Source organism: Neomonachus schauinslandi, chromosome X (genome assembly GCF_002201575.2).
Source record: "Neomonachus schauinslandi chromosome X, ASM220157v2, whole genome shotgun sequence".
NCBI classification, from domain to species: domain Eukaryota; kingdom Metazoa; phylum Chordata; class Mammalia; order Carnivora; family Phocidae; genus Neomonachus; species Neomonachus schauinslandi.
In genome coordinates, this window is record NC_058419.1 from 94894548 (window position 1) to 94917517 (window position 22970).

Genomic DNA, 22970 nt, shown 5'->3' on the forward strand with positions numbered 1-22970 from the left:
AAAAATGGTAGTAAAACAAACACTACTGTATTTCCATATGGCTTCTTTACCAAGCCTACAAACTCTTATTTTACAGCCCTAAGATCAGCCAGGACACTCTATTTCCTGATACTTATCATGTATTTTAAAATGCTTTTTTTGTAAAATTGATGATTAGTATAGAAAATTCAGAAAATCTAGAAAACGATAAACAAGATAACCTAGAGTTCTATACTTTACAGAGAACTTTATTTTTGTGTTTACTACAAATATTTTATATCTTTTTGTTTTTGCTATGTTATCATGACCATCTTTTCATATCCTTAAGCATTCTGTAAAATCAATTTTATTGTTTATATAATGTTTTATTGTATTCTAGCAATACATAATTTATTTAACTATCTCGCTATAGTTACGAATCTGTTTTTAACATTTTTAAATATTGTAATGTAGTGCATGTACTGCAACATAATTCTCTGATTCACAGCAGATATATGCTTTATTAATATATTTATCTTTTTAGTCATCTACTATCCTTGTCTTGGCTCACCAACAGTCTCCATCACACTCTCTTAGAAACAGTGATTAGTCAAGAGGTGTTATCATTACCTAAGTAGGTTAATTTAAGACATTTTCTGGGTTGATTGAGAGATGTTAGGAGAATAGGAGAAGAAATGCTCTTTTACCTCTGGAGTTGCTAAAGCAGGGAGGATGGGACTCTGCTGCTGTTGGGGGCCATGTTTTCTTCTTGCGAGGAAACCCATCTGAAGAATGAAGTCAAGTAAAATGATAGATGGAGTCCAGGACAGTCCTGGAATATTGTGGTTATTACTGCCTGACCTTGGGCCCTGGCGGTATTGCAACTCTTCCTTCAATTTTGTGAACTTCCTTAGTATTCTTTCTAACTTTAGGAGCAGCCACATTTCCACTTTTTGCTTGAATTATTTAGGGTTGAGTAGTCATCACTTAAAACTGAAAAAAAAAAAAAACCTTATTTGGGCATCTCATGATTTTTTTAAAGATTTTATTTTTAAGTAATCTCTACACTCAACGTGGGGCTCGAACTCACAACCCCGAGATCGAGAGTCACATGCTCTATTGACTGAGCCAGCCAAGTGCCCCTAATGATTTCCTTTTGAAGACTGCTTTTTAGGGGCAGAATTTATGGCTAAAAGAATAATAATATTTCAAAGTTCTTGACATATACTTCAAAACTGAATTCCAGAAAATTAACATCAGTATGTACTCCATTAGTAATGAATGTATGCCACAGACAGGTTTCTGAAAAATCCCCATATGATAATGCATCTGTGGGTTTGAGGCTGTTTATAACTCTGAATCTTCATTTTATTTATTTCATCAATAATTACAGATCAGCTGCAATAGTGTGCCAGGAATTGTCCAAAATTAGAGTATGAAGATGAAGAATACAAAAGCCTAACTTAAAGGAGCTCATGTCCCGTGGGGGAAGAAGAAGACTTCCCATCCGGATATAGCATGAGGTGATCCATGATATAATAAAATAACATGCTTGAGAAGTGAGCAACCAGGAGGCTATTAGCACCCAGCCTGGCTCTGCAGGAGTGATAAAAGGTATAGGATCCTAAGAGTATTTTTAAATAAGAAGTGTGGAGTAGATGTAGCCATAGTAAAGATCTGAGCAAGCCTCAGAATCCCTAACAGAGTTAAAGGAAGGTATTTCTCTTGCAAAGCAGTCAGTAAAATCACCACACAAAATCAGTTGTATTTCTATACACTAAAATATCTGAAAAAGAAATAAACAATCTTAACTATAATAGCATCAAAAACAGTAAAATACATAGGAACAAAGTTAACCAAGGATGTAAAAAAAATCCATACACTGAAAATAAGACACTGAGGAAAGAGATTTAAAAAGATACAAATAGGGGTGCCTGGGTGGCTCAGTCATTAAGCGTCTGCCTTCGGCTCAGGTCATGATCCCAGGGTCCTGGGATCGAGTCCCACATCGGGCTCCCTGCTCAGCGGGAAGCCTGCTTCTCCCTCTCCCACTCCCCCTGCTTGTGTTCCTGCTCTCGCGCTCTCTCTGTCAAATAAATAAATAAAATCTTTAAAAAAAAAAAAAGATACAAATAAATGGAAAGATAGCCCATGTTCATGATTCAGAAAATTAATATTGTTAAAATGTTCATATTACCTACAGTCATCTACAGATTCAGGGTAATCCCTAACAAAATTCCAAAGGCATTTTTCACAGAAATAGAGGAACAATCCTAATATTCCTATGAAACTACAAAAGACCCTGAATAGCCAGAGCAGTCTTGAGAAAGAACAAAGCTGGATACACTGAACTTCCTGATTTCAAAATATATTACAAAGCTACAGTAATCAAAACAGTGTGGTACTGGCATAAAAAATAGACATGGACTGGGGCGTCTGGCTGGCTCAGTGGGTAAAGCGTCTGATTTCAGCTCAGGTCATGGTCTTGGGGTCCTGGGATCCAGCCCTGAATTGGGCTCTACACTCAGGGGGGAGTCTGCTTGTCCCTCTCTCTCTGCCCCTCCCCCCTACTCAGGCTCGCTCTCTCTCTGTCTCCCTCTTTCTCTCAAGTGAAATAAAGAAAATCTTAAAAAAAAAAAAAGAAACAAGGGCGCCTGGGTAGCTCAGTCATTAAGCATTTGCCTTCAGCTCGGGTCATGATCCCAGGTCCTGGGATCGAGCCTGGCATCGGGCTCCCTGCTCCATGGGAAGCCTGCTTCTCCCTCTCCCGCTCACCCTGCTTGTGTTCCCTCTCTCGCTGTGTCTCTTTCTGCCAAATAAATAAATAAAATCTTTAAAAAAAAATAGACACAGACTAATGTAACAGAATTGAGAGCCTGGAAATAAACATTTGCATATATGGTCAACTAATATTTGACAAAGAAGCCAAGAATACTCAATGGGAAAAGGACAGTCTTTTCAATTAATGGTGCTGGGAAAACTGGATATTCACACGTAGTAGAATGAAATTGGACCCATATCTTATACCAGTCACAAAAATTAACTTGAAATGGAATAAAGACTTAAATACAAGACTTGAAACCATAAAACTTCAAGAAGTGAACATAGGGAAAAAGATCCTTGACATTGGTCTTGGCAATGACTTTTTGGATCTGACACAAAAAGTACCAGCAACAAAAGCAAAAACAAACAAGTGGGACCATGTCAAACCAAAAAGCTTCTGCACAGCAAATGAAACAATAGACAAAATGAAAATGGAACCCATGGAATGGAATGTATTAGATAAAGGGTTAAAATACAAGAAACTCCTACAACTTAAAAGGAAAAGCAAAAACAAAACAAAGAACAACAACAACAAAACACCCAATCTGACTAAAAATGCACAGGGAATCTGAATAGTTATTTTTCCAAAGAAGATATTCAAATGGCCAAGAGGTACATAAAAAGATGCTTAACATCTTTGTAGATATTCCCCTGAAGAATCACGAGATTTAGAGATGGTGGCGTGGCATGTTCCAGGTATAAGGGGCAACGACTCTCCTCTTTCCCTCTTAATTGGCCATGGTTCCAAACAGATAACAGAGAGCATTCAAAAGCTCAAGTGGTACCCCAAGAGTTAGTTGAGAGAGAACTTGCTGGCAGATTTGGAGATGTCAAAGCTAGTCCAATGGAATGAAGCAACAAAGGGTGCAGTTTGGACTTGCTTTGGGATTTAGTTGAGTTTGTGAATTTCTCCTTGATGGCAAGGTGAGAGGAAACAAACTTAAAGACCAGACTCCTAAGTTCTAGCACTTTAGATGCCAGCAGGGGACCAGCAGAGAACAAGATGGAGAAACAAATGCTGCCTCCCCACCAGTGACACAGTAGCATTTGTGTAAGCCAGGAGGGTCAAACATCAATCCCAAAGAGTTGGAGTCCAAATCCTGAATTTGACTTAAAGCTTAAATGACTGAGAAATCACCAAAGTAACTAGGCTTATCTGGAGATGATGGTAAGATCCTATTAATAATAATGTCACCATTATTACATCAGAGAGCACAAGGGAGTGGGGTAGAGTACGCTGCGATAGAAATCAATTTGTGGAAAGACAATACAAGTTACATTCTGTCACCTAATGCCGAAGTTTGTGGTCTATCAAATTTACATCACTAAGTTTTCTTTAACCAAGTCTACTCTAAATAGAATATTGGATGGATGACTTTCTAGATTTTCAGGTACTATTATAAATACCTACACAGCACTATAAAAAAATTAAAGATTTCAGGGACGCCTGGGTGGCTCAGACGGTTAAGCGTCTGCCTTCAGCTCAGGTCATGATCCCAGGGTCCCGGAATCAAGTCCCGCATCGGGCTCCCTGCTCAGCGGGGAGTCTGCTTCTCCCTCTCCCTGTGCCTGCTGCTCTCCTTGCTTGTGTTCTCTCTCTTTCTCTATGTCAAATAAATAAATAAAATCTTAAAAAAAAAATTAAAGATTTCATATATTTTACTAGCTGGAAAAATGTTACGGGTAAAATCTAAATTATACTTTTTGGGAGTCAAATGATCAATATTCCTTGCTAATCTTCAATATCAAAAAATAAATGGATCACTTGAAGTAATATAGGAATAGGACTTGTTCCTGTTTGTAATATAAACCCCTTCCAATGGTTACTTATGACTACTTGTTCACTCTTTAAGGCAAATCAAGTTACTCCGGGAGACATAACCACAACCCCCCTTGGATCCTACCTTCTGGTCCTTGGTCTTTTTCATAGCAAGCCAACTCAGGACAGGGTCAGTTCTGCCTTCCGGTTTATGCCCTTCCAGGTTATGCACAGCCATTATACCCCTTTCCCTGCCTACTGGTAATTTTTTTCTCCTTTAGCAAAAAGTAGGTTTTCTTCTGGAAAATATCCTGGAGACCTTGGTTTTTAAAGTTTAACGGCTCTTACAAGAACTTGTGATTTAGAACAACAACAACAACAAAACAGCTTCCTAAACCAGCTACATGTTATGCACAATATTAGAACTTATCCTAGTATTTCAGACAACTATAGAGGAGGAGATAGCCTGTGTTCACTAAAATGATGGGTTCATTGAAAAGGTTTTACACCAATTTGCAAGGGACAAAAGATGCCTTTATTTTGATTTGCTTTTTCATTCTTGTTAAATAAAACTCGAAATAACTCACAAAATATTCATGGTCGCTGCTCTCCTTTAAGAAAGGGGAAGTCTGTTAACAATATTTCCATAGATATATGAATAAGCAAAGGCAATTTATAAAGAAAAATGTGTACTATTGTAATAATAATTACTGTTATCATTCATACTACCCTATCACATAATTCTCAGTTTAAGTATTTAAGTACATTTCCAGATAAATTTTACACTCCTGTAAGAAAGAAGAAACCTTTATCATGCATCTTAATTTTATCTGAGATACCTACCAAAGGTCTTTTCACATAGTGGGGCTTTCATATACAGGTACTGTAGATATATACATGTATATATTCTAAATACGTCATATATATAAAATATATACACGTATATCTCATACACATATCTAATATTTTCATACTTGGTGTGATTCTTATTTTAATAGACTTTTTTTTTTCACTAGGGAGAGAAAGCCAAATAAGAAGATTTAAAATCTTAGAGACCCACATTAGACTTTGAAACGTTAATGATACTACGAATTCCTAAGCGGTGTGCTAACCAAACCCCACGAAACGGGTGAGAGCAGAACAGGGGACTGGAGTTGGCAGGAGAGCCCCCCAGTGTGGGCCAGTCCGGTGACATAAGGACACTAGAGCAGGTGTCCTGATGTCTTGTGAAAATTCTCCCCGGGGCAGGATGCAAATCCCTCCCTTTCCATATTCTGAAGCCGTAAATGGGGCGCACCCACCGTAACTGCAGACTTGCCCAGTATTCCTTCACCACGCGGCCGACCCCCCTGAAGCCGTGCCATGGGGCGCTCTTCGGCCCGGACAGGCATGATTTGCCCGGATGCGCAAAGGTGCAGGGGCGAAGCCCGGAAGGCTCCCGCACGAATTCCGCAGGCAGGGCCCTAACTAGGTTGCTTGTTGGACCTGCCAACCGAAATCAGCGCGTGAGACGTGCAAGCAGCTGTCCGGCGAGAACCTGGGACGCCGGCTTCACCGCCGCCCTTATCAAGCATGACTGGGTTTTAATGCCGTGGAAGTAATTCCAGAGGGAAAGATGGGACTGTGGCAACTTGTCTGTTTCCAAGATTAGACTTCGAGACCCGACCGAAAGGCTCGAGCTGGGCCGAGTCCCCCGAGGCTCTGTGCCACGGCCTGTGGAGGGCGACCCTGGCCCGCTGTGTGCGCGTTTGCACATTCTCAGTTGTGGTTGTCAACCTGTCATCCTCAGCTGTAATTACCTCTTTTCCGGCTTATTCTCTAATCAGCGTCACATGCTGCGTAAATCTACTCGCTCGTGCACATCCTCCACCGACCTCTTGGTGACTCCAACACCCAGGGTGCTCAGCACCCTCAGAGCGCCCGACTGCATTCTCAATGCTTTTGAAGCGGGTTCTCCTGGTTGCCTTTCCCTTCCCTCCTTCCTTCTCATTTCTATGGCTTCATCTATGCAAATAGGGTCCGCCTAAGGCCTAAAACTGCATTGCACTGCACACACTCTGGCCCCTTCAGGATCAAAAGTGAATTATCTTTGCCTTAATTTCCCCCTTTGGTAAGAGGTAGGAGGATTAGTATAGGGAAGCCAGGCAGGACAATAAACCAAATTCTTCCACATTTCACATTTTTAAAAAATTGATTACTAAATGCATATTACTAATCACATCGTTTCGTGTATGCAAAAGAAACCGAGAGAGAGAGAATCAAGATGTTATCCACTGCTAATTACAGATTAGAGGATTAAGTTGGAAAGAATCTCACTGTAGGAAAATGGTAAAGGGGAAAAAAAAACACAAGTCAAGAAGCCTAATATTGTTACTATTCAACAGAGACAACAAATAAAGAAAACAGAGTTTAAGCCTTTCTTCAAAGGATTGTAGAAGCAATTTGATGGATTATTACAATCCAATTAGCTGGTCTTTTTATTTTTTTTTAAACAATCAGAAGTTCAAACTCTACCATCAGTACATTTCTAAAACAAAAGAACTCAGGGAATGGCAGAATCTCCCCAACAAAGACAGAAAAGTAAAGGGGCTCAACAATTTTATAGCAATGGGTTCCTTACCATGAAATTCTTGATTTCGGTCCCAGTTGTGCTACCTTTTGCGGACTATCCTCTAGACCCTCATAATATCATAAGCTTTACACCTGAGCCATCTAGACAGGGGCACTTTCCCAATATGACTCTGAAACCTTATTGGTCATGTTAAATTAATCTTAGCCTACAAAGTAGAATACATGTTCTTGTGCCTCAGAAATGTATTTGTTCATTTTTTGGTGTTTCGAGGAATAAATTATATCACTGCATAAGGCAACATAACAATTCTATGCCTCATTGTGCTCATTATACTGATTGAACTTGTCCGCCAAGAGAGAGGTTTTGAAAGTTAACAGCTTCAAATCTCCAAACCCAGTGAATTGATACAATCTATCAAACAAACATGGTGTGGCCTGGAGAAGTGACAAGAAAAAATCTGTGCCTTTTGCTGAAAATAAATAGCATTTAAATGTCTGTAAGTCTCCATCATTAAGGAATAAAATGATTCTTTCTTTAATTTAAACCAACAGTTTTGGGGCGCCTGGGTGGCTCAGTCGTTGAGCGTCTGCCTTCGGCTCAGGTCATGATCCCAGGGTCCTGGGATCAAGCCCCGCATCGGGCTCCCTGCTCCGCGGGAAGCCTGCTTCTCCCTCTCCCACTCGCCCTGTTTGTGTTCCCTCTCTCACTGTGTCTTTCTCTGTCAAATAAATAAATAAAATCTTTAAAAAAATTAACATTTTTAAGTGGGATAGTAGAAAATAAAATTTTCTTACCATTTTTAAAATTATATTGGCATACCTCATGATTTACTTGATTCATGTCCTATAACATATAATGTAGGTAGCCTGTCTAAAACTTCCACTATTCTTCAGTCAGTATGGAAATATAACTAATCATGAATATTTACAAAAGTGGGAGTAATATTTCTTTAGGTGAGTTATGATTAGCTCAGTTTTGTGGGGAAAGAAGCAGAAAAACCTGAAAACTAAGGTGATGTTATTTTTTTCTGCTAATGCAGATAAATCTGCCCCTAATAAAAGGCAGAGGTTTATTGCAAAATGCAGTTACAGATAATAGTTGATTGTGATGTAAATGATACAATTTTATCTCATCGGGGAAGCAAAGGTAATTGAAATCTTTAGATCATTTCCACATTTTAAGTATTCATTTATACTTTTTTCCAAATGAAATATTTTGCCATATCTATTGTGTTGTAACTTTGGAATCTAAATATAGTGATAAAAGAGCGACTTGGATTTAATTTTTAGAGTTGACAAATCATTCAATCATTTATTCCAAAACTATCATGGAGCATCTTCTATATGCCACATGGGGTTAGAACTGTAAGACATTCACAACTGGAGCCCCAAGGGAGGTTACAGCTTAGCGGTTTTGAGTTTGCACTATTTCTCTATTCTTCCAAGTCCGACAGTCATCCTAATCTCCTTTGACTAACAGCTGCCTTCATACTAAAGGTGTGACCTGTGGCTGTGGTACAGAATTTTCCCTTTGAGAGGAGATCTCACGGGGTGGGGAGCGAACCTGCCAGTGTTGCCAACATCTCCACCCCCAGGAACAGTGATGGAGCAGATCAACTGGGCAACTTGGAATCAAAATACCGTAGTTTGGGCTTCATTTGCTCTTTAAGTTGGTTGGCACATCAAGAGGAGCTGCTAACCTTCTAAGAACAACCAAAATTCCTGTTATCTTCCTTCATTCCCTCTCCTTCTATGCCAGCTAGGTAATGGCTTCCTCCCAGAGGACTCCGCGGCATGGCTGAGTAAGAACATGCATCAGAGGTGAGAAGACAGAAGTATCGTTTTCTGTTTGTTCTACTTTGGACGTACTATGTAGCATTCTGTTTGCCTTTTCTGGTTTTAATGAGGTGTAACTGGCACACAAGAAACTCATGTGTTTAAAGCAGTTTGAGAAGTTTTGGCACACTTGTCTATCTGTAAAAGCACATCACAGTCCCGGTAATGAACAAATCAACCTCAAAAATGCTTCATGCCCCTCTGGTACTTGGCATTCTAAGCCCCAGCTTTCTCAATTGTAAAACCAGCATGAACATATCAACCTCATAATGTTTTAGTAACAATTTACAAAATTCACAGTAGCACACTAGGTAGCAGGAGATGGGGTTGTGTTAGATCCTTATCCCCACTTTGCATTTAGGGAACATGCAGGAATCATCAAGTTCAGACTGACTGTATCATTTTATGCTTCTCGTCATCTTCCCTCTGATAAGTCAAATCTGTTCTCATGCTTAAAACCAGAAACAAAAGATTCCTGTGTAAGCTCCACATGGGTTTGCTGAGCTATCTATGGAGGACAGAACTGGGCATTTTGAACTATCCAGGGAGTGGATGGTAACTACAGACACAATCCCTAGTTCTGGCTGACCGCTAAGCCAAAGTCTGTATGTGAATGTGGAAGGGAAGAGTATATGAAGGGCAGTGATGTTACTACCTGAAGAGAGTGTGATCTTTCATCAACAGCTGACACCAGGGGACGGAGATTCACACAATTCTGTCAACAAGGATGAACAAGGTGATACAGAGGGACCCTTAGCTCCCGGGAGAAAGCTGAGCTTACCTGAGTCCACGTGGAATCAGTCAGTACTTACTTCTATAAATGAATGTGGTTGAGACATGATACTTCTTTGAGAATAGTTTGTTTTCATGTACCTGTGTAGGGAAAAAAAAGGGGGAAGAATTGGAAGGGGAACAGAATCTGCCACCCTAAAATATCCCTTTTGGGCATAAAGATTATTTTAGGCTGATTATTATTTTTTTAAGATTTTATTTATTTATTTGAAAGAGAAAGAGAGAGACGGAGAGAATGAGCAGGACAGAAGGAGAGGGACAAGCGGACTCCCTGCAGACAAGGAGCCCGATTTAGGGCTCCATCCCCGGCCCCCAGGATCATGACCTGAGCTGAAGGCAGACACTTAACTGACTCAGCCACCCAGGTGTCCCTAGTCTGATTATTTTTAAGAAACAGCAGACATAGCAAAAGCTCTGAAAACCTAGTAAAAGTTACCCTCTTGCAAGAGACATTTACAAGAGAAACCTGCAATTGTAAGGGCATCTCCCTCTCTGTACCAGGAAGAGAAGGACCACTCGAACTCCAGAAACTTCTATCAATGGAGAAGGCAGGGATCTAAATCCGTATAACAACCTTACCCTTGATGACTGTACTTTTCCTGATAGCCTCCCATAACGGACTCCCTACAGCCAACATCTTTTGTCTTTAGCTGGAGATGGTATTTAAGGTGGTGGCTTGGCCTATTTCAGGGAGTTATTCAGTTTTCCTGGGTCTCTCCCATGCATACAGGAGGTATTAAACTTCTGTTTTTTCTCTTGTTAATCTGTCGTTTTATTACTGTGTTTGTGTGTATGTGTGTGTGTGTGTGTGTGTGTGTGTGCGCGCGCGCGCACGCGCATATGCGCGCGCATGTGTGTGCAGGGTCTCAGCCAAGAACCTAGAAGGATAGAGGTAAAACTGTTTTGCCTTTCCCACAAAACTGTCTTAAGGAACCCACTTGCTTGTGAGAAAAGGAATGGATGGAATTATTTCATATCTTAAAAGAAGTCAGTAGGAAGTCCAGGTCTGACTGTAACCCTTTTCTAATTTAAAAACTGACATTTAGTTGGTTAGGTTGTTTTGATTTGAATCTTGCTAGTTTTCTAACTGTTAAAATTCACATGTTTAAAATAATCTTCAAGCAGTAGATGATTCAAAGCAATGTAAGTTTGTCCAAGTGGAATTTGGAAAATTTATTTTAAAAGCACACTATGTCATTAAATTATCCATACCCCAACACACACAGGCCTATAAAATATGTTAATTCATTGTTTTCCAGCTTGGGATCTCACATTTCTAACACAGCCCATTTTTTTTTTTATTGTGCTTTCTAAAACAGTAAGTATGTTGAGGAACATTGGAAATGGTAGAAATGGAACTATTTTTTAAAGTTTTGAAAACAGATGAAATGGATTAGATTCAATCATAAGAAAGAGCCATTTGCCCAGTCAAAATCATTCAAGTATAATGATTTTTATGGTTCATCCTAAATACTTTGGGTTCTCTACGAGAATTTCAGGAGAGAGTCTACCTCTAGAAGGGCACACTTTGTACATTTTGGTTCTTTTAAAGGATCTCTGTTGACAAAGAAAAACAACAGAAATGGACTCATAAACACAGAAAATAAACAGGTGGTTGCCAGAGGGGAGATGGGTGGGGGGATGGGCAAAACAGATGAAGGGGATTAAGAGGTACGCACTTATAGTTATAAAATATATAAATCACTGAGATAAAAGTACAGCATATGGAATATAGTCAATAATACTATAATAACTTTGGTGACAAATGGTGACTACAATTATTGTGGTGAGTGCTGAGTAATGCATGAAATTGGTGAATCACTATGTTGTACACATGGACCTAATGTAACATTGTATGTTAACTATACTTCAATAAAAAATACTAATGCAAAGATCATTATCAAAATAGTATGAAACAGAATTTACTACCATAGTAAAAGGAAGGTACACCATGACCGATTATTATTTCTAGAACGCAAGGATGGTTCCTTGGTTCCTTGGTTCTCCTTTAACCTGTATTACGTTGAATTTTAATTAAATTGAATTTTAATTAAATTGAAATTTAATTTAAAGGAGAAAAAAACCCACATAATCATCTCAACAGAGGCAGAAAAAACATTTGCCAAAACTGAATACCATTTCATGATAAAAACATGTAAAAAATAGAGATAGAAAAAAATTTCTTCAAAATGCTAAAGGCCATGTAAGAAAAAAACCCCAGAGCTAAAATACTCTATGGTGAAAGACAGAAAGATTCCTCCCCAAGGTTAAGAACAAAACAAGGATGCCAGCTTTTGCCACTTGTATCAACATATAATTGGAAGTTCTAGCCACAGAAAAAAGGCAAGAAATAAAAGGCATCGAAATTCTAAAGGATGAAGTAAAATTATCCCTCTTTACAGATGACATGATCTTTTAGGTAGAAAACTTTAAATATGCCACAAAAAACCATTAGAGCTAGTAAACAAATACAGAACACAAAATCAACAAACAAAAATCAGTTGTGTTTCTATATACTAACAACACACAACTTGAAAAGGAAACTAAGGAAAAAAATTCCATTTAAAATACCACCAAAGGAGGGGGAAAGATGGCGGAGGAGTAGAGGACCCTATTTCAACTGGTCCCCGGAATTGAGCTGGATATCTACCAGACCACTCTGACCACCCACGAAACCAGCCTGAGATGAAGAAGATCTGGATGTCTACAAACAGAATATCGCAGGCGGTTGGTTTTGAGGTACGAATTGGAGAGCTATATTACAAATCAGTGATCACCAAGACAGCATGGTACTGGCACACAAACAGAAAGGGGAGAGACAGTCTCTTCAATAAATGGTGCTGGGAAAATAGGACAGCCACATGCAGAAGAATGAAACTCGACCATTGTCTAACACTATTCACAAAGATAAACTCAAAGTGGATGAAAGACCTCAATGTGAGACAGGAATCCATCCAAATCCTAGAGGAAAACATAAGCAGTAACCTCTTTGACATCGCCCACAGCAACTTCTTTCAAGATACATCTCCAAAAGCTAGTGAAACAAAAGCAAAAAGGAACTTTTGGGACTTCATCAAGATAAAAAGCTTCTGCACAGCAAAGGAAACAGTCAACAAAACAAAGAGGCAACACACAGAATGGAAGAAGATATTTGCAAATGACACTACAGATAAAGGGCTAAAATCCAAGATCTATAAAGAACTTCTCAAACTCAACACCCAAAAAACAAATAATCAAGTCAAAAAGTGGGCAGAAGAGATGAACAGACACTTCTCTGAAGAAGACATACAAATGGCTAACAGACACATGAAAAAATGTTCATCATCATTAGCCATCAGGGAAATCCAAATCCAAACCACACTGAGATACCACCTTACACCAGTTAGAATGGCAAAAATGGACAGGGAAAGAAACAACAAATGTTGGAGAGGTTGCGGAGAAAGGGAACCCTCTTACACTGTTGGTGGGAATGCAAGTTGGTACAGCCACTTTGGAAAACAGTGTGGAGGTGCCTCAAAAAGTTAAAAATAGAGCTACCCTATAACCCAGCAATTGCACTCCTGGGTATTTACCCCAAAGACACAGATGTAGTGAAAAGAAGGGCCATATGCACCCCAATGTTCATAGGAGCAATGTCCGCAATAGCCAAACTGTGGAAAGAGCCGAGATGCCCTTCAACAGATGAATGGATAAAGAAGATGTGGTCCATATATACAATGGAATATTACTCAGCCATCAGAAAAGATGAATACCCAACTTTTACATCAACATGGATGGGACTGGAGGAGATTATGCTAAGTGAAATAAGTCAAGCAGAGAAAGTCAATTATCATATGGTTTCACTTATTTGTGGAACGTAAGGAATAACATGGAGGACATTAGGAGAAGGAAGGGAAAAATGGTGGGGGGGAATTGGAGGGAGAGATGAACCATGAGAGACTATGGACCTGAGAAACAAACAGGGTTTTAGAGGGGACGGGGAAGGGGGGATTGGTTAGCCCGGTGATGGGTATTAAGGAGGGCACGTACTGCATGGAGCACTGGGTGTTATACGAAAACAATGGTTCATGGATCACTACATCAAAAACTAATGATGTATTGTATGGTGACTAACATAACATAATAAAATTAAAAACTACAAAAAAAATCAAATACCACCAAAAAGAATGAAATACTTAGGAATAAACTTAATCAGAGAGGCTAAAGATTTATATACTGAAAAGTACCAAAAATTCTGAAAGAAATTGAAGACGACTTAAATGAATGGGAAGATAGTCTATGCCCATGGATTCAAAGATGTATACTGTTGAGATGACAATAGTACCCAAAGAGATCTACAGATTAAATGGTGTCCTTACTGACATCCCCATGATTTTCTTACAAAAACAGTAAAACCCATTCTAAAATGTATATGCAATTTCAAAGGAACATGAATAGCCAAAACAATGCTGAAAAGAAAAAATTTGAAGAACTTAGACTTCCTACTTTCAAAACTTAATAAAAAGCTACAGTAATCAAATTAGTATGATACCGTTAGCAAGCCCTCTTGCTTGACTATAGACCCCAACAGTTATTTCTTACCACAGTTTCTTGAGGTGTTGACAATGACTGGAACATTCCAACCACCGGACGAGAAAAGCCCTGATAGCAATGGAATGCCTAGGTCACACCCCACATGTCACCTTCCCTGCCCATGATCACCACTGGACACATACTGACCCCCATCCATGATCATGCACTCTCCACCTGCTCTCTTGCACATTCCCCCAAACCCCTGTCTATAAAACTCTAGGTGTCCATCTTGTGGGTAGAGAGGTCGGTTATTAAGGCTTGAGCCTGCCACCTTCCCTAGCTGTCGGCACCCAAAATACATTTCTCCCTTCTTTTTTCCAAACTCTTATCTCTTGAGTTATCGGCTTCTCTTGTGATGAGTTTATTTGAGTTTGTTAGGCAACAGTGTTGGCAAGCCCAGCCAGGAGCTGTGTTTTCAATTTGTCCAGCCTCCTCAGGATTTCCCGGGATGGAGTAGTTGGCCGCAGCAGTGCACCAGGGCTTACTGGTTCATTTCCTGAGTTCACAGCTGTAATACATCGTTCAGTAACAGTACTGGCATAAAGACAGACATATATATCAATGGAATAGAAAACCCAGAAATAAACCTTCTCATATATGGTCAAATGATTTTTGACAAGGCTGCTAAGACCATTAAATGGGGAAAAGACAATCTTTTACCAAAATGTTGCTGGGAAAACTGGATATTGACATCCAAAAAAAAAAAAAGTGGGACTCTTATCTTACATCATATATAAAAATGGACTCAAAATGGGTCATAACAGCTAAAACTATAAAACTCTTAGAAGAAAGTTGGAGAAAATTTTATGATGCAGGATTTGGTAGAGATTTGCCTGGGTATGACAAAGCACAGGTTTAAAAAAAAAAATAAATTGGACCCGATCAAAATGAACAACTATTATTGTATAGCAAAGGACAGTCTCAAAAGAGTGAAAAGTCATAAAATGGGAAAAAGTATTTGCAAACCATATATCTGATAAGGAATTAATATCTAGAATATAAAAAGAATTCCTACAAGTCAAAAACAAAACCAAAAAAACCCCGCCTAAATAAAAGCCTGATGAAGGATTTATTTTTTATTTTTTCAAGATTTTATTTATTTATTTGACAGAGAGAGAGAGAGAGAGAGTAAAGGGAGAGCACACAAGCAGGGAGAGCCGCAGGCAGAGGGAGAAGGAGAAGCAGGGTCCCCATTGAGCAAGGAGCCCAATGCAGGGCTTGATCCTAGGACCCTGGGATCATGACTTGAGCTAAAGGCAAATGCTGAAGCCACCCAGGCACCCCACTGATGAAGGATTTAAACAGACATTTTTCCAAAGAAGATATACAAAGGGCCAATGTGCAGGTGAAAACATGCTCAATAAACATCGGTAGTCATCAGGGAAATGCAAATCAAAACCACAATGAGATACCACTTCACATCCATTTGGATGGCTATTATACAAAAAAAAAGGAAAACTTCAAATGTTGGTGAGACTGTAGAGAAATTAGAAGCCTTGGGCATTGCCGGTGGGACTGTAAAATGATGCAACCACTATAGAAAACAATTTGGCAGCTCCTCAAGGTAAAATAAAAACTTTCTTTTTTTTAAAGATTTTATTTATTTACTTGACAGAGAGCGAGCGAGCACAAGCAGGGGGAGCGGCAGGCAGAGGGAGAGGGAGAGGGAGAAGGAGAAGCAGGATCCCCACTAAGCAGGATCCCCACTAAGCAGGAAGCCTTATGTGGGGCTCGATTCCAGGACCCTGGGATCATGACCTGGGCCGAAGGCAGACACTTAACCAACTAAGCCACCCATGTGTCCCTAAAATAAAAACATTTAAAAAAATTTTTATGATCTTTTGAAAAACAGTTAAAAATAATAATAGCAACAGTGTATTTGACTATGTATGCATATATACACACACACTATTATGTAAGCTTATATATAGGTGAAATGAAATGACTCCAATTATACAAGGAACTGGAAGGAGGAATTAAGAATATTTCATTTTCCTTCCCATCTTGCAAGGTGGCAGGTGAGAAAGTTGAGAAGTCAGATACCAAGGAGAGTAAACCTGAAGCCAAGAAGGCTGACACTGGTGCCAAGGTTAAGAAGGGTAACCTCAAGGCTAAAACGCCAAGAAAGAGTAGCCCCACTGCAGCCAAAACCCAGTCCTAGTCAGAGAGATTAGATATTCCCAATCAGCTATGTATTCTAGAAAGGCTATGTACAAGAGGAAGTATTCAGCTGCTCAATCCAGGATTAATCCAGTTCTTGCTACTGTCACAAAGGCAGTTGGTGGTGACAAGAACAGTGGAACCTGAGTGGTTAAACTTCACAAAATGCCTGGGTTTTATCCTACTCAAGATGTGCCTTGAAAGCTGTTGAATGACAGTAAAAAAACAAAAAAACAAAAACCAAAAAACCAAAATGTTCGGTTAGCATGTGAGGAAACTGGAAATGGCATCACTCCTGGCACCATTCTGATCATCCTCACTGGGCACCACAGAGGCAAGAGGGCGGTCTTCCTGAAGCAGCTGAGCAGTGGTTTGCTACTTGTGACCAGACCTCTGGCCCTCAATCGAGTTCCTCTGGGTGGAACACAACACAAATTTGTCATTGCCACCTCCACCAAAATTATATCAGGGGTGTGAAAATCCCCAAACTTCTCACTGATGTTTCTCACTTCAAGAAGAAGAAGATGCATAAACCCAGACACCAGGAAAGTGAGATCTTTGACGCAGAGAAAGAGAAATAAGAGATTACGGAGCGGTGCGAAGTTGATCAGAAATCTGTGGACTCGCAAATCCTACCAAAAATCAAAGCTGTTCCTCAGCTCCAGGGCTACCTTGCTCTGTGTTTTCTCTCACAAATGGAGTTTACCCTTACAAATTGGTGTTCTAAATTTCTTACAAGGAACCTAATGAAATAAGTGATCCATTATTTAGAAAGAATTTTTTTTCTTTTTAAAGATTTCTTTTAGAGAGAGGGCGTGAGCATGCATGCATGGGGGGAGGGGCAGAGGGAGAGAATCCCAAGCAGACTCCCCACTGAGCATGGAGCCCAATGTGGGGCTTGATGCGGGGCTTGATCTCACAACCCATGAGATCATGACCTAAGCCAAAACCAAGAGTTGACATTTAACTAACTAGCTACCCAGGCGCTCCACGAATATTTTGTCTTTGTAAGGTACTTGTACTAAATGTGAAGCAGTATAGTGTTACTTGAAAATAGACCTGTATTAATTGTAAATATATATTACAAACTCTAGGGCAACAGCTAAAGACCGTAAAAAAGTATAATCTACGTGTTAAGAAAGAAGAGAAGATGGAATCACATAAAACACTCAATTAAAATCACAAAAGGCAGAAAAAAGTGGAAGACAAAAAGAAGCCAATAAATAGAAACAGTGACATGATAGATATTAATCCAACTATACACCAATTAAGACAGAGACTGTCAGAGTGGATCAAAAAATAAGACCTAGCTATATGTTGTCTATAAGAAAACCACTTTTTTTTTTAAGATTTTATTGTATTTATTTGTTAGAGAGAGAGCACAAGCAGGGGGAGCAGCAGAGGGAGAGGGAGAAGCAGACTCCCCACTGAGGAAGGAGCCCGATGCGGGACTCAATACCAGGGCCCTGGGATCATGACCTGAGCTGAAGGCAGATGCTTTAACCGACTGAGCCACCCAGGTGTCCTAAGAAAACCACTATAAATGTTAAGAGACATATAGGTTAAAAGCAAAGGGATGGAAAAAACAATCCAATTAAAAAGTGGACAGAGGACCTGGACAGACATTTTTCCCCAAAGAAGACATACAGATGGTCAGCAGATATATGAAAAGATGCTCAGCATCACTAATCAAATAGTGAAATATGAATCAAAACCACAACAAGGAGGGGCACCTGGGTGGCTCAGTGGGTTAAGCGTCTGCCTTCGGCTCAGGTCATGATCCCAGGGTCCTGGAATCAAGTCCCATATTGGGCTCCCTGCTCGGCAGGGAGCCTGCTTCTCCCTCTCCCTGCCCCTCTGCCTGCTTGCACTCACTCTCTCTGTCAAATAAATAAATAAAATCTTAAAAAAAAAACCCACAATGAGGGATCACCTCAAACCTGTTAGAATGGTTATCAACAAAAAGAAAAGAAATAGCAAGTGTTGCCAGGAATATGGAGAAAAGAGAACCATTGAGCACTGTTGGTAGGAATGTAAATTGGTACAGCCACTATGGAAAAGAGTATGGAGGTTCTTCAAAAAATTAAAAATAGAACTACCATATATTCTAGCAATTCCACTTCTGGGTATTTATCTGAGGAAACGAAAACACAATTTGAAAAGATCAATGCACCCACATGTTCATTACAACATTACTTACAATAGCCAAGATACAGAAACAACCTTAGTGTCCATGAGTGGATGAATGGATAAAGCATATGTGATATGTATGTACATGTGTGTGTGTGTGTAATGGAATATTATTCAGCCATCAAAAGAGAATAAAATCTTGCCATTTGCAAAGACATGGATGAACTAGAGAGTATAATGCTAAGTGAAATAAATCAGTCAGAGAAAGACAAATACCACATGATTTCACAATCTGCCAAAACTCACATTGTTGTTAGAAAAAATCTGGATGCTGAATAACTTTTTTACTCTCAGGAAAGCAGTCCACATAAGTTGAAAGCAATACGAATTTACTATAACCTCAACACATAAAAGAGGTAGTGCTCGAGCAGCAATGATAGGAGAGTTTTATTTATTCAGAGTGATTTTCTTCTATTAACAATAGAACTTATGTTGTGAATACTCCATTTATGTGGTGTTCCCTATTATTAGAAAAGCTCCTGGTTCATCAACTCTTCTATGAGGACAGAAGCTGGGATCAAATCTTTACTGTCTGGTAGATTTCAGAACCCCAAATGCCAGTGGAATGAGTTTAGCCTGCAGTGTTATATGTCACCATTTCAGTGCAGGGGAGGCATTTTCAAGATGGATACTTGATTGGTAACAGTATGATTCCTCTAGTTAATGTCTCAGGCAAGGGATTAATAACCCTACTGGCAACAATTGCCTTTTTTTGTACACTAGGCAAACATAGTTTAAACAAATGCCATGTGAATATTTTGGATCTCCTGTTTATTTTGGAATGGCATAATCCTCTTTGAATTTAGAAATGATCATTTCATTTGCTTCCTCTGTCACTGATCATAGCCATCATGTCCTCCAGCTCAAAGAGACATACGGCATCAGGGGCTATGAAATCCATTGTGAAATAAAGTAATGCCAAGTAAGGAGGTTTAAAATACAATCGTAAAAAGTTTACCCTCCTCTGCTCCCCTATTTGCACAATCTGAGTATATTTTACCAGCCTGCCTTAATTTTTCAACCAATGCCCTTTGGGTTAAAGTATTATTTTGTAGATGGCCCTGTGGGAATAAATACATGGTACAAAGAGATGATAATATAGAGACTGGAAAACAGCAGGGACCCAATAAATATTTGCTGAATCAATTGTTTTTGAAATGGCAACACTCTTAGGCATGTTATAGTTTGGATTCAGTGTTGAATTCAAGATCATAAAGAAAAATGCTGGGGCACCTAGGTGGCTCAGTCGGTTAAGCCTCTGCCTTCGGCTCAGGTCATGATCTCGGGGTCCTGAGATCAAGCCCCGCTTCGGGCTCCCTGCTGAGCAGGGAGCCTGTTTCAACCTCTCCCTCTGTTTCTGCTCCTCCCCCTACTCATGCTCTCTATCTCTATCTCAAATAAATAAATAAAATCTTAAAAGAAAAGAAAAATCCTATGAAGATGTGACCCAAGAGAGGGATATCAGTAAACTGGGGCAGGATACAGAGCAGGAAGTATGTGAGCACTGAGGACTATGAGCCTCTACTAGAATTAAGCTTCAAAAAATGGAGGGAGCTTGACTGATGTTCTTGAAGACAACCAGTGCCAAGAGCTGTGTTTGGTAACCTACAAGGTGTGTAGTATTTTTGGTATAAGGAAATGAAGTCAAAATTCACTCATATAAAAAATTTGCTTGAAATTATATGTTATCTTTGTGTTGTTAAAAGCATTTTCTTTCCAGATCTAAAATTATTGACCAGCAAGTGCTTCACACATACCCTACCCTGTCCTGTGAACAACTTATTTACAATCCCTAGAATGAAGGCAGCCAGTCAATCCTCAGCATATTGATTCACTGATACTTCTAGAGAAGCCAGCATGATATCCAACAAAGAGTTCAGTATTCAGTATCTTTAACATCTATTAGGAAAAAAAGGGATAGAGAAAATATCCCAATCGAAAAATGGGTTTAAAAATGATGGGCAATTCCTGACAGAATAAATGCAAATGCCCAATCAGCATATGAAGATATGTTCAGTCTTAATTATGAAGCATAGAATAATATCAAAATTTAATTACATTTGCCTATAAAAACAGCAAATACTTCATTGCTCCCTTTTGGTGGGTGATGAACGGGACAGATGTTACAATCTCTAATTTTTGATCATTGGTACAATTTCTCTGAAAGGCAATTCAGTGCACTATCAAAAGACTTAAAAAAATATATGTGCCCTTTAAGAAATTTAGAATCTGACAATTTAGTCTCAGTAGATAATTATGAATGTGCACAAACTTTAGCTACAAGGTTGTTCATCATAATAACATTTATGAAGGTAAAACAATCAAACTATTCAACAAAAGGTGACTGGCTAAATAAGAATGAATAGGAATAGTTTTTTTTTAATATATTTTTTTAAATTTTATTTATTTTTGAGAGAGAGAGAATGACAGAGAGAGAATGAGAGGGGTGAGGGTCCGAGGGAGAAGCAGACTCCCTGCTGAGCAGGGAGCCTGATGCGGGACTCGATCCCGGGACTCCAGGATCATGACCTGAGCCAAAGGCAGTCACTTAACCAACTGAGCCACCCAGGCGCCCAGGAATAGTTTTTTTTTTTTTTAATATTTATTTATTTGTTTTAGAGAGAGAGAGCAAGCGTGTGAGTGGGGGGAGGGGCAGAGGGGGAGAGAGAATCTCAAGTAGACTCCCCGCTGAGTGTGGAGCCTGATGTGGGGCTTGGTCTCACGACCCTGAGATCATGACCTGAGCTGAAATCAAGAGTCGGACGCTTAACTGACTGAGCCACCTAGGTGCTCCAAGGAACAGATTTTCTTAATACAAAACCAGACTTACGGGAAATTATCAAATAGTATAAAATAAGATGCCAGATAGGGTGTGTGTGCATATGAGTGTATGATAGAATACAGGAAATGACTAGAGACTAAAAATTGGAGAATGGTCTAAGGGCTTCCCTCTCTGTAAAGAAGTATAAAGAAGAATAGAAGCAGGCAAAATAGTCTGTAAGTGAAGGAAAACAAGGGTGAATAGTGAGAGAAGACAATTAAGATTTTCCTTCTATTCTCTCTTGAGGCTTCAGGTGTTCATTCCTTGCATAGTTTGTCAACTATGCTGTGGAGCACCTTTTTTTTTTTTAAAGATTTTATTTATTTATTTGTCAGAGAGAGAGAGCACAAGCAGGGGGAGTGGCAGGCAGAGGCAGAAGCAGGCTCCCTGCTGAGCCAGGAGCCCGATGTGGGGCTCGATCCCAGGACCCCGGGATCATGACCTGAGCTGAAGGCAGATGCCCAGCTGACTGAGCCACCCAGGCATCCTGCTGTGGAGCACTTTTGTGCATTATCTCATTTAATCCTAACAACAGCTATGAACTTACATCTGTTATCTATATTTTACAGATGAGGAAAAAGAGAGATTGAAGTTCATACAGCTAATAAGGGACAGAGCTGAGATGCTAGCTTTCAGAGCTTTTGAAGAGACTGAACAGAGTAGAGGACATGAGGAATTGTATATGTAAATGAGTTCTAGAGAATAGTGATAAATTTAGTGTAGGTAGGCAAGATGGGCCCATGAGCTTCAGATGGTGCTTTGGCTCTGAGACACAGAGATGCCCTGTGCCCTCAGCACTAACAAGGCAGAGAGACAGAGGTTTTATAAGAGAATGGCATTTGGGGAAGCCAAGGTCATGGGGAGAGATTCAGCTTTTGTATACCAGTGCTGCCCGTCTATTGATCACATCCTACCTTGTGAAAATTTAAAAATTCAAACGTATCTCTAAGAGAGCTCACTAGGAACAGTGGTATTTGTTGGGTGGCAGGGCAGAGAACAAACTAATGGAAAAGAAGACGATGTATGGGGGGGGCATAAATATTCCTAGGAATCCACTGCACACCGAACTGTTTGCATACTTCGTTTCATTTAATCCTCAGAAATAAAAAAAAAATAAAGTTAAACAAAAATCTTATGAAACCAGGATTAGTATCATTAAGAGTTGAAGAGATTTATTTTGTCTCATAAACATGAAGACATTTTCCCAATGCAAAAGTGCTAATAGATGGCGGAGTCAGCATTGCTCTCTAAAAAATGAACATCAGAATGAATGACAGAACCCAAATGTCCATCAACTGAGGAACGGTTAACAAGTGTGGTCTATCCATATAATGGAGTATTTGACAATTGAAAGGAATGAAGTACTGACGCAAGCTACAACATAAATGAACCCTTAAAACATGATGCTAAGGAAGCTAGTCACAAAATACCACATGGTGTAGGATTCCATCTATGTGAAATGTCCAGAATAGACAAATCTATAGACAC

At 39.5% G+C, this 22970-nt stretch overlaps 1 pseudogene; it reads left to right on the top strand.

Moving 5' to 3' along the window:
• Window positions 1-5826: 5826 nt before the first annotated feature.
• On the top strand, window positions 5827-17198 carry LOC123323179 (annotated as a pseudogene).
• The last annotated feature ends 5772 nt before the right edge of the window (window positions 17199-22970 follow it).